Consider the following 17,384-nt stretch of genomic DNA (forward strand, 5'->3'; position numbering starts at 1 on the left):
TTTCAGCTGCCCCAGCGGAATCTCATGTGTTCTTCCACAGCCTGCCTGGCTACTCAGCCAAGAAGAATGCTTCTCCTGTGAGCCTCTTTCCCATGGGATGTGCCTCATTCTGCCTCTTCACCTCACTCCAGTAAAGTGATTGAAACCTTTTATCCTTTTTGCTGCTTTTCTCCTCCTTCCCTTAGTGATGGGGAACTGAGGGCAGGCCTTGAAGGCCGGAGAGTGCCGTGATGGAACTTCATGAAAGGCAAGTTCTGTTTATTTCAGATGGCCAAACAGGCCTGAAGCAAAAACGTCCTGTCCTTTTAAGAGAGGTTTCATGTGTGGAAATGAGCAGCGAAGTTGTTCATGGCAGGGAGGTCAATCACACCACATCAATAACATCCTACACAATAACATCTGTTAAAGGAACAGGACCTTTTTTTCCCTCCCGGCAGTTGCCAGCCCTCTCCATGGGTGCAAACTGAGACGGACTGGCAGGCTGCAGCCCCTATACATGGGTACTAGTCCCAAGGAAGAATTTGCCCTTCCCCAAAAGCAAGACACTTAAAAGTACAACAGGTGATACCTCACAGCCACCCACTTTCGACATCTTTGGATATCAACTCCAACCTACTGGGGCTGTTACAAGACTAACAAAAAATATTAGGGTTGCTAAATCCAAGTCTGGAAATATCAGGATTTGAAGGGGATGGAGATTGGGGTGGGTGGGGTTTGGGGAGAGGCAAGACTTCAGTAGGGTATAATGCTTTAGAGTCCATCCTCCAAAGTTGCCTTTTTCTCTGTCTCTGTGACCCCTTGGTCTGTTGTAGTCTCGAGACCAGTAATTTCAGGAGATCTAAGAGCCCCACCTGGAAGCTGGCAACCCTATCATCCATAGTAGAAATTTTACCTGGCATGTTTCAAAGGGCTCAATCCACCAGCAAGTTCTTTACGCAAGCCTGATTACAAAGGCTTGCCCAGAGCCGTTTCCAAATCAGTTGAGTGGAGGACACATCCATAAAGTGAAAAAGAATTAGTCTCTCACACAGCCATATTAGGCGGGCTAGTAAAACTGATTTGTGGCAAGTAAGTTCTGTACTTGCAGGCTGCACATTGCTGATTGTAAGGGCAGACACAGGCAATGGGAGTTTCTTCGGGATGATTTAGTTCTGAGAACAAGGGAGTGATTTTGTGCATGTGGTATCAGTTGACACAGAAAAGAAATGTTATCTGTTTTCAGATGGCAAATGCTAGAGGTGCGTGTGGGTTGAGTCAGGACCGTAACTGCAGCCATCCAAGGGGCCCCGACCTTCCCTGCCTAGACCAGCCCTCCAGCGGACAAAGAAATGACCTCGGTCCAGATCAAGAGGGCTGGCCTTATCTCTATCTTGCCTTGTTGAGAGCTTGCTGGCCAAAGCTCACACTGAGCTGCCTGCGATTGTATTGGCAGTTTTTGGTGGCAGGCCAAAGTGGCACATCACTTCTTTCCTTGCACTACACAGGAAGTGAAATTTGTCTCACCAAATAGTTTTGGAAACACGGAAGGGGTGCAGAATGTTGGGGGCAGGGGGAGAACAGTTTTCAAAGCCTGGGCTGGATTACTGATCTCCAGATTTATGACAGTGCACAGATGCACTAACAGGCAAATAAGTCCCTGTGGACTTGGTACAAGGCTCTGGCCTGAGAAGTGTGATGCGATAACGCAGGCAAGAGGATCTCTGAGCATGTGCAAAAGGCATTCTGCTCATTAAGGAGTCACCACGACCCTTCTTACATATCTGAAGTCTCCCCGTTTGGACTTCAAGACAGAAAGTCATGTTTCACAATTTCTCTCGTGATACCATAGATGCGGTCTTCTCAAACCGTCCCCATTTTGGGCCCCCAATTCCTAAGTCCCCCTTCAAAAAAAAACACGTTGATTTTGGCAGGTTGCCAGATCTGATAGCAAGCCCAGACAGTGACTGAGCGATGGCCACTGAACTGGCAAATTACGAGAGCTACTTTCACACTTTCCTATTGTGTGAGCATTAACACACAGTGCAATACACACAATGTGCCTAGCACTGGTGCTGAGACATCTCTTCTACAATATATCAAGCCTTGCATCCCAAGCCCAGTTAGGGCAAAGATGAACATGATGGACAGCATGCTGAAGGTGGAGAGGGGGCACATGTCTCATTGTGAATTGCTAGAGGAATTCTTTCCAGGTTTGTTTTACCTGCTCCCAGGAGATATCTTTCTACGCAAAAGCAGGGAAGAGCATCTGCCTGGAATGTAGAAAACCCCAGGTTCAATCCCTGGCATCTCCAATTAAAAGGATCGGGAGATGTGAAAGGCCTCAACCTGAGACCCTGGAGATCCACTGCTGGTCAGAGAAGATGAGACAGAACTTGATTGATTGATGCTCTGAGTCTTCATTTGTTGCATGTCAAAACACTATAGCTGATCTAAAAGATGTCTGTAAGGCTGTAGTATTTCATCAGTTCTACAGCAGTGTCAAATAAATCAGGACCTCTGCCTCACTACTACAGGCAGGGAACAACCACACATTGGACCAGAGCACATTAACTCATACACTTTGCATCAGAGCCTTCAGAGCCACCAGCAGCAACTCTGGAGACGGCTGACCATAGCTGCTGGTTTGTTGCAGCGAAGAAGGGAATGTGAAAAGTAGAACAAGAACTCTCTGAGCATCTCTGTGCTACAAAACAGAGTGTCATTGTGCATTAAGGATTCTGCCACATTATTAACCCTCTGCATGCTTAATTTTTCTCGCTGTCCTGATCCATGTACAGGAAGTGCGCTCTATGCACAACAATCCCAGTACACACAATTACTCTTTTGTCTCAGAAACATGTGGATTTTACAGCTTCAGCAAACAGTCATCCTGAAAACTGGATTTTAGGATGTGTGCATATGTGCATTTAGAAGTGGCAATATATGTACATCACCCTTTTAAAACTACTTGGCAGTTGCACCAATTGAAATGAGCACATAAAACATGCTGTCCTAGTGCAAAGGATAGAAGCATCAGAAATCTAATGCCTGAAAAGGACTATAATAGTCTTACATTACTATGCCGAAGAATGAAATTGAAGAGGTCATAATGTCCATTAGGCATTACTGACCTGTATGCCAACTCCATGCTCAGTAATTAAAAGAATGGAAACATGACTGTGTGGTACTAACTCCAGGTTGGGAAATTCTTGGGGATTCTGGGGAGCAACCTCTGAAGGGCGGAGTTTGGGGAGGAGAGAGAGTTCAGCAGAGGTGTGATACCATAGAGCAGGGGTGTCCAATAGGCCATGCCAGCAGGGGCTGATGGGAATTGTAGTCCATGAACATTTGAAGCACCAGAGTTGGACACCTCTGCCATAGAGTCTGCCCTCCAAAGCAGCTGTTTTCTCCAAGGGATCTGATCTCCGCCATCTAAACAGCAATTGTAATTCCAGGAAGTCCTCAGGTACCACCTGGATGGTGGCAACCAGTGTTGGGATTCAGCAGGTTTGCACCACTTCAGCAGAACTGGTTGTTAAAATGGTGCTTGTAAAAACAGCCACGTTAAATTATTTGAATCGCGTCATCAGAACCGGTTGTTAAATCATTTGAATCCCACCACTGGTGGCAACCCTACCAGGTGATCATCCTGTAGGCACAGTAAGCCACATAGAGAAGCCATAGTTTCCCATACTGCATAATAGCACCCTTTTGCGGAAACAAACAGATCTCCATCACTTTGTCTTTTGGTAAAGCACATGTCTGTGGATTCCTGGCTGACCAGATTATTTTGGGGACATTAGCACAAATTTGATTTTCCCAGATCACCAAGCAAAGCTTTTTTTCTCCCGAAGACTTGATAGCAGGGATTTTTGGAAAGGCTGGCTACCTTGATATGTACCAGTCACCATTGAAGTACTTTTATAGCAGAATCCAAAAGGTTCATGCATGAATTGGGGAGCAGGTACAACATGTTCCATATCCAGTGTCCCCCTATGAAATATTCTCTCCCTCATTGCCTTCCCAGCAAACATATAGGAACCCAGACAAGACATTAGCCATTGAGAAGAGGCCAGTTGGTTCTTGCGTTGCCATGGCAATTGCAGTGAAGCTCAGCTGAGGAAGGGCCTTGTGTGACCTTGTAGGTAGGTCCCAGAGGGGTTGCCTCAAAATGGGTGCACTCGCCCATGTATAGGTGTGCGTCAGAACACACAGCAGAAACACAGAGGCAGAGATCTGTCAAGAGACTATGCAGATAGACCCACCAGTTTGTTCCTGACAGAAGCTTGTCTTACAAAACAAGCTTGTCCAGTCAGGATTTACAGGGATTTTCATCCCATCCAAGGAAAACTGCAGTTCTGCGGTCTTGACAAGAAATCCTCCCAGGGACAGAGAGAAAAGGGTAGCACATGGGGGCCATGGCTAGGACTGCCCCAAAGGCAGAGTGGGACTTCAGAACAACCCTGGAGCAAATTGGACCAAGTGGTCCAACTAGAACTACAAGGATCCGTTTTCCTGGCCTCAGACCCGCCCTCGTTCTTGGCATTGAAACAGCAACCAAAGGTACCTACAGAAGGGGGGGCTGCCTCTTGAGAAAGAAGGCATTGCTAGCGGCAGGACAGGCACCGCCATTATGAAGAGCTGTTGCTTGAAAAAATGCAAGGTTTTGACACGACTTCCTTATGTCATGACAAAATGTAATGTTTCAGCAGAGAAAACAAGGGCAACTGTGAAGCACTTGGTTCAAATCTCACCACAATTGTGAACTTGCCAGGTAGCCTTAGGTAGACCAGATTTCCCTCAGCCTGCCCTGTCCCAGCTGCAACATGGGGATTATATCAAGCCATTTTATAGGGCTGTTATAGTCCTTGTATGGGATTGCATTCTAAACGGCACAATGAAGCATTTTGACCTCATATCAGGTACAAATAATGACCTGCTAAAATAGCCCATATCCAGCCACTCTTTCTGAGGTGTGTTGGACATCCAACAGAGGTAGCCTAGCCTCTGTGGCTGTATGCGTTTCTTGAAAGACATGTACGACTACCCTCTTCACAGCATCTTGTGGCAATGAGTTTCACAGGTTAATAATGCTTCATTAGGAAAAGATCTTGTATGTTAAACAATGCACCTTATCGTTTTTGCTGAGCCAGCATGGGTTTGCTTTGAGAGGCAGGATGATTCTCCCATTCACTGTAGCGTTGCCAACTCCAGATTGGGAAATTCCTGGAGATTTGTAGGGGAAGACTGGAGAAGGCAGGGTTTGGGGAGAAGGACTTCAGCACGGGCCACAAAGTCCACCTTTCAAAGCAGCTATTTTCTTCACGGGAACTGTAGTCTGAAGATCCATAAATCTGGGATGTCTCCAGGCTGCACCAGAAGGCTGGCAGCTCTGCATTCACAACAGTTTCTTCCCATCACATATATTTTCACAAACATCTGTCACGATGCCTTTTCTTGGTCGTCAGAGATTCTAAGCTCTGCAGAAGTGATTCTCCTTGCTGCAGACCCAACAAGTTCGTTCTTGGCAGCATTACTTCTTGGCTCAGTTTTGGGTTCCCCCTGCACTGGCACACAGAAGCTGTGTCTGCGTCGTATGCCCTGAGGTGTCTATTCTCCGAAGCCAAGTCTGTCACCAGAAGGAATGCCAATTAGTGCCAGTTAGGAAGGTGGATTCTGCCAGGTGGACTTTTGCTCCTGAGGAATTGGATGGCGACCAACTGCTCAGACTTCTCTGCTGGCCCAGACAGATGGCAGTGACTGGTTGGATTGGCCAGACCAGGGAAAACAAATGACCCTGTCCTCCCCACCCTCCCAAGTGATACAGCTGGGAACAAGAGAACCATCTTGCTAGGGTTACCATCCTTGCATAATAGGCATGGATTCATATTTTGAGAGCTCAGTCCACAATAAATATTGTTCTCTTTCGATCTGTGTCCTGCTCATGTTGACAGCATTTTCCTTCCATCAGCCCACGTAGGACCCAGGTTAAGATCCCCATGGTGCCATCTAAATCTGCTGGGTGACCTGGGGCCATTCATGCTCTTTCAGCCTAACCTACCCTATAGGGTTATTGTGAAAATAAAACAGAGGAGAAGACAACAATGTAAACTGCCTTGAGCCCCATTGGGGAGACAGGAAAGGCAAGGAAATAAATACATTGGCTGATAAAATTTGCCCACCAAACCACTGGTGGCCTTTTGAAGGACTTCTTACAAAATTGGTAATTTCTATAGCACCGTGATGCTCTATCAGTTTTTTAAGTCCTCCGAAAGAAAGGTGTTTGTGCAGAGAAAAATGCAGGGGGACTGACTGGTGACTGATGGAGAAAAGTGTGCAGAAAGCTCCTGAGTAGATGTGCTTTTGCCAGTAGTTTCAGGAGAGTAGCTGGGTTGGTCAGCAGTTGAAAAGCTAGATTCAAGCCCAGTAGCACTTTAAAGATCAATGAGATTTCCTGCATCTAAGCATTGGAGACTCAAAGCTCCCTTCATCAGATATGAAGGGATCTGATGAAGAGAGCGTATCTAACCAAGGGAGCCTGCTGTCTTGCAGTGTTTCTGAATCTGCAGTGTCAATGGATGCATAGCAGAGAATCTATGCAGTAGGAAAGAGCCAGTACATTTCATGATGTCAGGATCTTTCCCTGCATTTTGAGAAAAGAAGGAGGAGCAGCAGCAGTTTGGAGTCATACCCCATCTTCCTCTCCTGTAAGGAGACTAATGGTGGCTTACAAGCTCAATTCCCTTCCTCTCCCCACGACAACAGACACCTTGTGAGGTAGGTGGGGCTGAGAGAATTCCAAAGAGCTGTGACCAGCCCAAGGTCACCCAGCAGGAATATAGGAGTGCAAAAACACATCTGGTTCACCAGATAAGCCTCAGCCACTCAGGTGGAGGAGTGGGGAATCAAACCCAGTTCTCCAGATTAGAATCCAGCTGCTCTTAACTACTACACCACGCTGACTCTCAAGATGGAAGGACTGAGATGAAGCCAATGGACAGAAAGCCTGCACTCATTCACTGGGGGGTGGGGAGTGGTAACTGCTTCCACAGCATCATGCAGAATACATGGCAAGAATTGCTCCATCTGCTACCTTCTATTCTGGTGGGGAGAGCCATTGCTATAAACGTGCTGTGACCCCGGGGGTGAGGTTGCAAAGAGAGGAGGCAAAAACACACATGATCTTGGGAGAAGGGGAGAGAAAGAGTGAGCAAAGACAGCATCGTTCAGCCCCAGCTGAAGCCAGAATAAGAACAGCTGCATATTGACCTGACATTTGCAAAGGAGGCTTTGGGAAAACCACAACCACACAAAACAATAGCAGCGGGCCAGATCCATTGGAAACCTCCTTTGCAAGCACCTGTAGGTAGTAGAAACAAAGTAGGCACAGAGACCTGGTTCTACTTGTGTGCAAGTCCTTTCATTTTAACAGATTGATGGGGTAGTGGAATTGGCCCATTAGTTGCACAGAGAGGTGGAGCAGCCATCTTTGCTGGACGAGAGCCCAACTGGTTAGGCTAGCCGATCTGTTTGCTAAGCCTTTCCCAAGAGCTTTGGAGAAGCCAGCTTTAGGCAATTATATATTTGGGGTTAGCAATTATAGAACAGCATGGAATGTGTCGTTATTGTTATGACAAAGGGTGAAAGTCAGCTGGTTGGGCTGCTACAGATTACTGGGAAGAAAGTGGCCAATTTGGTATGTCCCACCTATTACATAGACTCCCAAAAGAGACAGGCCAGCTAGAAATGTAAGTTAGTCTCTTACACACACCCCACCCACTATCCTCTTTATACCGGCGACAGATGAGTTCCTGTCCCAAGAAGCTTACAACCTTTCTTCCTTGGGGGATAACAGGAAAGGAAAGGAGAAAAAGGGGGGCCAAAATAATACAGAAAGGGAAGGGAAAAGAGGAAAATACCCAAGTCTCTTGTGTCTTTGCCGGGGTGCTCAGCCAAAACCCTGGTGAAATCAGGAGTGGAGGTTTTGAGCAAAATGACATGTAGCTGGAGACAGCTATTCATTGCGTTTATGCAAATATTATGAAAAGCTCAGCCCTGGGGGGAAACGGCATCTTTTCATCACATCAACAACAGATGAAAGACATATTACATCTTTGGGGGAGGGGCGGGAGAATGTAGCTATGTTTTGAAAGGGACTTTCAGAAAGATCAGTGGGCAAATGGCGGACAAAACTGGGGCAGCGAAAGACCCTCGCTTGCCGTTCTCTAGCAACTGGAACTCACAGGCACACGACCACCAGCCATGGAGGTTCCATTTAGCTTTCTAGCTCACAGATCTAATCCATTTAAAGGCTATCTAATCTACAGGCCACCACCACAGTGAATTCCATGAGTCAATTATGCCGTGGGTGAAGTACTTTCTTTTGTCAACACCGCAACAGAAGGCTTCATTTCTTGGGGGGAGGGGGAGATTGTGTTCTTCTCCTCACATCCTTTGTAATATTTAACCAGCGAGACAATGCCGCGGCTTAAGAAAACACGAAGATAACATTGTTACATCAAAGGGAACAACTGCAAAATAACACTGTGAGCTGGATGCTGAGCTGCTCCAGGTTTTGTAATTTAACCATTGGAGGCTCAGCTTGGGGTGGGTGTGTGTGTGGAAATAATGAAAAGCCATCCTTCTCACTCCAAACTTGACGATGTGGCTTTTGAGCTATTGTCCAGCATTCTGAGCTTCGACTGTGTTCAGGTTTCTGCTCAGATGTGAAAATTAACCCAAGCTATCTTGAATTAGTTACAGACAGGGCTGATTCACACACTGTGAAGTCCTTGTAGTTTGCTTTGCCATGTGCTCCCGCTGGGTCTTATCGACCAGGTGTACACTGGGAGTTCCTGATTCTCAGGCCCGATTCAGATCAAGTGGCACATGGGGATCAGGGCTTAAGCCTCCCCCCCGCCATATTTCCCCCCAAACTAGAAAAAGCCCTGAAAAGCCTCTATTTACATCACCATGGAAACTTACATGTAGCCTACAGGTACACATGTTGCCAATCAACACATGAGGCGAACAGCAACTCCCTCGGGGTTGTTTCAGGTCATGAGAACAGCATAGGGTCTGAGTGAAAAGGTTTAAGCCCCCTCTCTCCATGAGCTATGATGTGATCTAAATCAAGCCTGAGAATTAAATTCTGCTCCAGCACTCCCAGATTGCTGACAAGAGCTGGGGGTGTACTTGGGGAAAGCATAGCATGCAGTGAGGCAGCTGTTAGAAACAAAACAGAAACCCCTGTTAAAAGGCAGCAGCACCCCCTCCCAAATACTAGGTGCGCACCCACACAAGGCGTCCATCACATCAATGTCAGGCAAGTTGGACCTTCGGTCCAATCCAGCAAGGCACTTTTTCTGTTTTATGGGGCAGTGCCTCACAACGAGTGACTGTGAATGAATGAGGGACTATCCAGTGCATTAAAAAACAAACAAACCACTGGAGACAAATGAATTCATCTGGCAAGCTTGGCGAGAGCAGCTTGCTGTCTGCGAGGGCTGCCATGGCGCACTACACCCTGCTGTCTCGGCTGGAGCAGAATTATAGGGAATGAGGCCATGGCAGCAGCAAAAGCACAAAGCCTGGTCTCACTGCAAGCACACAGATGCACACACACGCGCACGCACACACACACACACACACACCAGCCGGGTGGGTTATTTGTGCCTGCCACAATGCAGGAGGAGGGAGGATACAGATGAGGGAGGATGCAGATGCTCCCTGCCAAATGCGCAAGAGCCCTAACAGGTCAGGAGCCTGCTTTCACGTGCCTCCCTCTGGATAGTGTGAGAGGGAGGGGTTCCACTGATCTTCAGGTGCCATTTGAGCAGAGCGGGAGCCAGCATACACATCAGAAGCACGTTGTTTGTGCACGCTGGAATGTGTGTATGTGACAGAATGGGGGCACTGCTTTCTCCGAAAGAAGCTGCAAATGTAGGTCTGCACCTGCCTGTCTGTGTGTGTATGTGAGCAAGAAGGGGGGTAGAGAGGAAAGCAAGAATGGGGTGTGGAGAGGAAGACTCCAGATGGTGGTCCTGGATCATATTTTGCTCCTGTTTTTCCTCCAAGGAGGTCACGTACTCAAGCTCATTCCATAACTTACTCATTTTAACACTGATGGGCAGGGGAGACGGCTGTGGGAGTACAGAGTTCCCAGCAATTTTGTAAAGTTAATTTTCAAAAGCGCCCCCACCATTCAGATTGGGGCTGCAGGGAGGAAAGGATGACTGTCTCCCTTGCAAAACCACAGAAGAGGGAGTTTGAACCTCACCCCCCCCCCCACACACACAATTCTGATCCAAACCCCTGCACATCTGAAAATTAAATACTGAATAACACAGGGAACCCTAACCCTAGAGCTCTCAGTACACACAAACTTTTCCTTTGTACGGCCACAGCTTTGCCTGATCAGAGCGCATTTACATGAGACACCAGAGATCTGTGACCTGGTGAACACATAATTTTAATTTCATTTCTGTGGAGGACACCATTCCCCCAGCACCATTTCACAGACTGAAATCCTCTACCTTTTTTTCCTGTTCTAACAGGGGCAAGAAGACAGCTGATTTTCCCTCAGAGCACGCAGCGGAGAGAAAAGGGTTAAAAACCTGGGGCTGCCAACACCCCCACCCCTGCCACTCAAGTGTATGCTTTTAAAGTAAAGACTCTGGGAGAACAGAGGCCATATTTTCTGTGTCTTGTTCAGCGATGCCCTGCATTTCATGGCTGCGTGGAACACAGATTTCCCCAGGCCAGCTCCATCAATCTATCCAGAGCATCATGTTGCCTGCCAGTGGGGGGAGGGGGGAGAGGGAGAATGTGTGTGTGTTCGCACTCCATGAAAAGCGTGTATCTCTGAGAGAGAGAGAGAGAGAGAGAGAGAGAGAGAGAGAGAGAGAGAGAGAGATTGACTGTTTAGGCACATACACAAGAATTGGCAATGGAGGCACTGCACTCCACCCCAGAGCTCGTGCGCAATAGAGGACAGCGTATGTGCCAGTGTGCACGTGCCTATGTCCATGTGTCTTTTGTGCATGGAAGGGACTGTGTGAACACCAAGGCAAGGTTAAGAGGGAATATATCCCGCCCCCCACCCCCAGTGCGCTGGGAGCCCTCTGCAGAGGGAGCCCTGCATTTCATGCATTTTTCAAGAGAACAAGGTTAGTGGGTCATTTGAGCACTGGAGGCTTTTCTCCAGCTGAGATGCTTTGCTGCCAAAGCCGCCGGGCCTGACAGCTCCTTCACCACCAATGGGTGAGGGAGAAAAAACGTATGTAGGGACAGAAGAGTGGGAGGAAGGAGGGGAGCTGGCAGCGTGACAGTGACGCCGTCTGGCACCATGGGCAGGCAGGAGCCGGCCAGGCCGGAGCGCGCACACCACACACACACAGCCCCTTTGCAATTCTCTGAAGCTGGCCATTTCCACCAGGGCTTGGCCTTGAAGGCAGTTTTCAGTTTTTGAACATCTGCTGGGCTGTGGCTCAGTGGCAGAGCATCAGCTTGGCATGCAGAAGGTCTCAGGTTCAATTCCCATCCTTGACCTGAGACCCCAGAGAGCTGAGTCTGAGTAGGCACTGCTGACCTTGACAGACCAAAGGTCTGATTCAACATAAGACAGTTTCACAGGTCTCCTTTCCCTGCCCTGAGCAGGCTCTTTCCCAGACCATCTTTTCTCTAATCTTTTTGGGAAGAGCATCATCCAAGCACGTTATCAGGCATCGGGATGGTAAGACATCCCCCTATGTCAGAGCCATTTTTATTTCTCTCGGCCGGCTGCTCAGACCCACCATTTTCCCTTCTATGGTACTGGAAGCCTATTTGGAGATTTTTTTAAAAAAAGTGGTAGCTATTGCATAATAGCAAAATAATGTCTAAGGAGTGCCCCCAGCGCCATGCAAATGAAGTCAAGTGTAAAGAAGAAGAAGAACAAGAAGAACAAGAAGAAGAAGAAGAAGGAGGAGGAGGAGGAGGAGGAGGAGGAGGAGGAGTTAGATTTATATCCCCCCTTTCTCTCCTGAAAGGAGACTTAAAGGGGCTCACAAACTCCTTGCCCTTCCCCCCTCAAAACAAACACCCTGTGAGGTAGGTGGGGATGAGAGAGCTCAGAAGAATTGTGACAAGCCCAAGGTTGCCCAGCTGGCATGTGTTGGAGTGCACAGTCTAATCTAGTTCCCCATATAAGCCTCCACAGCTCAAGTGGCAAAGCGGGGAATCGAACCCGGTTCTCCAGATTAGAGTGCACCTGCTGTTAACCACAACACCACGCTGGGTGAGCTGGGTGTTGCATGTACAGTTCACCTGCTTCCCAGGATGCATACCACTCTCAAAAGAGTGACAGTGACTCTGGCACACAGAAATGTCAGGCACACACATTAATTATGTTTATGAGTGTGTAGGTGGGGGAGCGCTGCTTGTATTCCCTGCCTCAGGCACCCAGATTTCTTGGGCTGGGCCTGTGCCCAGCAATTTCAAGGTGCAGCTTGGCAAACGGTCACACTTTCCCTTGTACCGAGCCAGATGTGACAAGGACATCCAGATACATGGATCTCTGCATTTCCCCATTCAAAAGGGGGTGAGGGATACACGTTTTTCCTGCAGCAATCAAAGCCCACGGATAAGCAGAACACATTGCATAATAATTAGAAAAATGGCATATCAGGCCATGTCCCTGCTACAGCAACAGAAGTGACTGGCACACCTCCACTTTGCTCTTTCCCTCCTTACCTGGCTGTTATCTGTCACCTTTTCTCCTTACATCACTCATTCCCAATATGGACACTGAATAGGAAGAATTAAAAGAACATGACGACCAAATGTGACCCAGGCTAAATAGGACCTCTCTGTCCAGTGGCACCATGTAAGGACAGACTGGCAGGGAGGCCTGATGCCTTGGGACCTTCATGCTTTACTTGCAGCTGTCCCAGAGGAGCCTGGCTGAGCTTTGTTGGGAACCCAAGGTTGGATCTTGCAGATCCACCTGTGGAAAGTACCTCCACTAGCAGAGCAAATGAGCAGGATCCAACCCACAGGCCTGGATTAAGTGGATCATTGGTCTGAGCCGGCTCAGCACCTCTGATGCTCTTTAAACGAATGTGGACAGGAGCAGGAGACAATGCTCCAATTGTACGGGAAACAGCACCTCAGTCTCTGTTAAAGTGTAAACACAGCAAATCAAGGTTAATTGTGCCGTGTTTGGTTCACACTCCTGCACAAATCTCTTAGGAAGCTTTAGTCAAAGTGTGAATACAGTCCCCTGAGTACCCTCCCTCCAATCCTTAGCAATTCACAACCTGTTAATGAAGTGATAGCTGTTAAGACTCACACTTCTTTGCCAGGGTCACACAACTGTTTTTGTTGGTCTTGTCCCAAACCTTTCGCTGTCATCAGGGTCAGCCTCTAAACTGCATTAAAGAGGAAACATGGGATGGGAGACAGACAATGTTCAAAATGATGATGGATAACCATTTATATCCTGCCCTTAGAGAAACTGCACTTTTACAGGCTAAGACAAAATTGGAGCTGACAGCATAAATATCGACAGAAAGCACGGAAAGGAAGAAAGGAAAAGACACCAGATGAAGTATCAGAGAAAGGGAGGATAAAGAGTCAAGGCCATCAAGGGATGAGAGAAACATCAAGGTGTAAGCCCACCCAAGTTTCATATGGATAGAACTTGCTATGGCTCAGAATGAAGACAGGGAGTTTGACAACTTCTGTCTGAGGAGGAAGAGGAGGAGAAGAGGAAGAGGAGGGGAAGCCATAGAGTTGCATCTGACTCCTGGAGATCCCATTCATGAGCCATTCCAGGCAAGAGGCAATCAGAACTGGTTTTCCTTTGCTTACGTACAGTGGTGGGATCCAAAAATTTTAATAACAGGTTCCGATGGTGGTGGGATTCAAACAGTGGCGCCGTCGCACACACGCACCTCCAGTCCCTATTGGGCAGGGAGGTTGCTTTAGTAACCCCTTCTCGGCACTAAGAAAAAATTAGTAACCACTTCTAGAGGTTGGATCCCACCTCTGCCTACGTAGCAATCCCGGTCTTTCTTGGTGGCCTCCCATCAGAGGCGTACCAGGGGGAAATAGCGCCCAGGGCAACACCTGCTCAAGTGCCTCATCACACGTGTCCCCGGTGCCCCACTTACCTCAGCCAGCAGGGGCAGGCGGCAGCGGTCCCCGGCAGCCTGGCAGGGCTGGGCTGGGCCGAGGGGTGCCCGGCAGGCCCATACAGGCACCAGGCCTGGGCAGAGGCACCTCTTGGTGGGAGGGGTGTGGGGGCGATTTTGTGCCCCCCACATAATCTAATGTGTGGGACTGGGGTCAATTGACCCCCCATGTTCCTCTGGCAGATACACCACTGTCTCCCATCCAAGTACTGACCATGGCTGACCCTGCATATGTTTCCCATTTCTAACAAGGCTAGGGAAAGCTAGGCTACTCACACTTCCAATGACGTGCCAGTTAATGAGATGCTTTTTGTCCCATGACTGCTCTCATCATTTGGCCTTCGTCACAGATCCTGCACTGCTTTTTGTCCTAGCTGGAGTCAGCACATGGATAGTCACTGTCCACCTGAGGTTGTCAGATGCACAGAATCGATAAGTTGATGAGACGACAGGCATCTGGATTAGACTACACCATAGGTGTGTTTCAAATTGCATAGGTGTGTTTCAAACCTAGAGTTCCTCGGAAGTTTAAATCAAGCAAATTCTGGGAAATGACAGGCAAGTGTTCCCGGAAGACATTTGGCTCCCAGTCGCTCATCTTCCCTTGCAATGTGTGGCCCCGAGGAACAGTGTCTGTACTCTTAAGGTTGCCAACTCCAAGTTAGAAAATTCCTGGCGGTCTGACGGCAGAGTTTCAGGAGAGCAGAATCTGGGGAGGGGAAGAAACATGGCGGGAAAGTGATTCCACAGAGTCCACCCTCTGAAGCTGCCTTTTCACCCAGGGAACGATCTCTGTTGTCTGGAGGTCAGTTGTAATTCTGGGGCCATTCCAAGCCCTGTTTGGAGGTTAGTGACCGTAAGGGTGCTCCAGTTCTCCCAGGGTTACAGCAAAGCCAAATAGACTTGGCCAGCGGCCCATGGGAAATCTCTGTCCATCCTATGTCTAGGCATGCCCCAGAACGCTCCTCAATGCTGAGGGATTCCTCAGAAGACAAGTTGATGTGGGAAAGGTTTGCAAAACCAGATGACAGTCATCGCTGCCGAGCGTAAACTTGTTTTTTAACCCCCTTTGTTCTGATATAGTTTCTGATCAAACACGTTTGGCAGGTTTTTGCCAAAGACACCCAATTGTTCTGGTTTTGTGGTAGTTGATATCAACATGGTTATGGTGGGGGACCAGGCCTCAAACTCATTGCCATTGCTCCAGGGTGCCTTCCTCAGCACAGGCCTCAGACGTAGGAACAGCAGATGAAAGAGCACCGTGGGTTAAAAGTTAGCTTGGCAAACAATGCCTTGCTAAAACAGCAGCCGTGCGTGCGCTGGGGCGTTTGAGCAAACAAGCTGGCCCTTTACGGCCCAGCTCAGACAGCTGATAAAAAAAAGGCAAGCTGCCACGCCTGAAAAGCAGCAGAGTGGCCCTGAAGCCCTTGAACGTCTCCTGCCTTCTCCTCCCTCCTTCCCGCTTCCCCTCCTCTTTGGAGGAAGAATATGGGGTACCACCCACTGCCATTGGCACAGAAGCATCCCTGGCTCTCCTCCACCTTTTCCCGTAGCTTTTTGCAGCTCTACAAGTGCACAGGGATCGGGTGAGGATGGGGGCATGCATCTGCCTTTGCAAATTTCAGCAGCTGAACCACCAACAGTCGCAGTTGCGTCAAAGAGCTCAAGAGCATGCAGAGCCAAGCGGCTCCTGCAATGGGGAAGGAGGGGGCATTGCAATGTTGCCAACTGCATGTTGGGAAATCCCTGGAGTTTTTGAGGTAAAACCTGGGGTTTGGGAAGGGGAGGGATGGAATGTCATCAAATCCACCCTCCAAATCAGCCGTTTACTTCAGGGGAACCAATCTTCATAGTCTGGAGATCAGCTGTAATTCTGGGAGATCTCCAGGCCCCACCTGGAGGTTGGCAATCCTAGCTATTTGGCTTGGAACAAGCTGGCATCCATGCCCCAGCCACTGTGCAAACTTATGTCTGCCTGTACTGCTGCCACTGACTGGTAGTGTTGCCATTGGCCCTTGTGGTGCCGCCAGTGCATGGTTAGCTCCCGGATGCTGGTGGCTTTCCAAGGCAGGGGCCTACTGGGAACTTTTCTGGTGAGTACTAGAGTCAATCCATCCCTGCATGTAAAGCTATGTAAATAAACCATCTGCAGCCCCTATTTCGATGTACAATTTGGCCACGGGCAGCTGAGGCAAGCTACTAGGCTGGCCTGAATTTCCCAACCACAGTCTGTCAATAGGGCTACTTGAGAAGATTACTAAGAGCGTCTGTGGCCCTAATTTCAAGAACCTGAAACCACAAAGAGAAATCCGTAGAATACACCTTCTAGAAAAAGAGGACATTTTCCTGCTACCTGGTTTTAAGCAAGAGCAAATGTTCTGCTTCCCATCAGACTGATGGATCAAACTCCATGGGGGCAGAGCTTGTAGCTTGTAGCCACTGATGGACCTTGCCTTCATGAATTAGTCCAAGAACCTGGGAGAGATGGTCCAGCCATCTTCTGAGCAGAGTTCCAGAAACACCATCTATACCACACAATTAATTCCAGCCCTCTCTCTCTCTCTCTCTCTCTCTCCCCCTCCCCAATCTTGTTCCTTTTTCTCCTTTTGGCATCCTGGAGCATGAGCTGCCGTTGCCATGGCTACGGATATGAACGTCTTCTTGGCAAAGATGCCTCCGTCATCAAAGTTTGCACAACACTCTGAGAATGGTGAGGAGGGGCGGGAGGAGAGCTCTCATGCAACAGCATAAGAATCCCCAGTTTTTTTATGATTACTTTGGCCTTGGGTCTTCCCAGCAGAGGAGGGATGCAAGAATTTCCTTATGAAATATGGCAGGAATGCAAGGCCTCTGTGAAGTTAGGGCAGCCGCATGGTTTTCATAAAACAAGACCATGAGGAAAGCATCCTCTTGTTAGGAGCCAGAGATAGGGAACTCTCTGGTATTTGTTATGATTGGAAGTCAGTGGGTTGGTCTTCCTTCTTGATCTATGTGTGTGAATGGGCCGTCGCGGGGGTAAAATCTCAGATGGGACCACTATATAATTGTGGGTACAGCAATATCTAGGAACATCCAATTGTAAATCAGCAAGACCTTGGCCCCTTCTGCGCATGCAAAATAATGCACTTTCAATCCACTTCCACAATAGTTTGCAAGTGAATGTTGCTATTTCGCACAGTAAAATACAGCTGCAAAGTGCAGTGAAAGTGGATTGAAATCAAACTCCATGTG

General features: G+C 48.3%; 1 long non-coding RNA gene across 1 annotated transcript in view; it reads left to right on the plus strand.

The window, feature by feature from the left end:
* Nucleotides 1–1,497: 1,497 nt before the first annotated feature.
* Nucleotides 1,498–17,384, plus strand: part of LOC125435602 — a 30,628-nt gene continuing 14,741 nt past the window's right edge. The window contains exons 1-2 of the long non-coding RNA XR_007244896.1: nucleotides 1,498–1,509; nucleotides 4,984–4,988. This is a non-coding gene — a long non-coding RNA (uncharacterized LOC125435602). The remainder of the gene's footprint in view (nucleotides 1,510–4,983; nucleotides 4,989–17,384) is intronic.

This window comes from Sphaerodactylus townsendi, linkage group LG06, assembly GCF_021028975.2.
Source record: "Sphaerodactylus townsendi isolate TG3544 linkage group LG06, MPM_Stown_v2.3, whole genome shotgun sequence".
NCBI classification, from domain to species: Eukaryota; Metazoa; Chordata; class Lepidosauria; order Squamata; family Sphaerodactylidae; genus Sphaerodactylus; species Sphaerodactylus townsendi.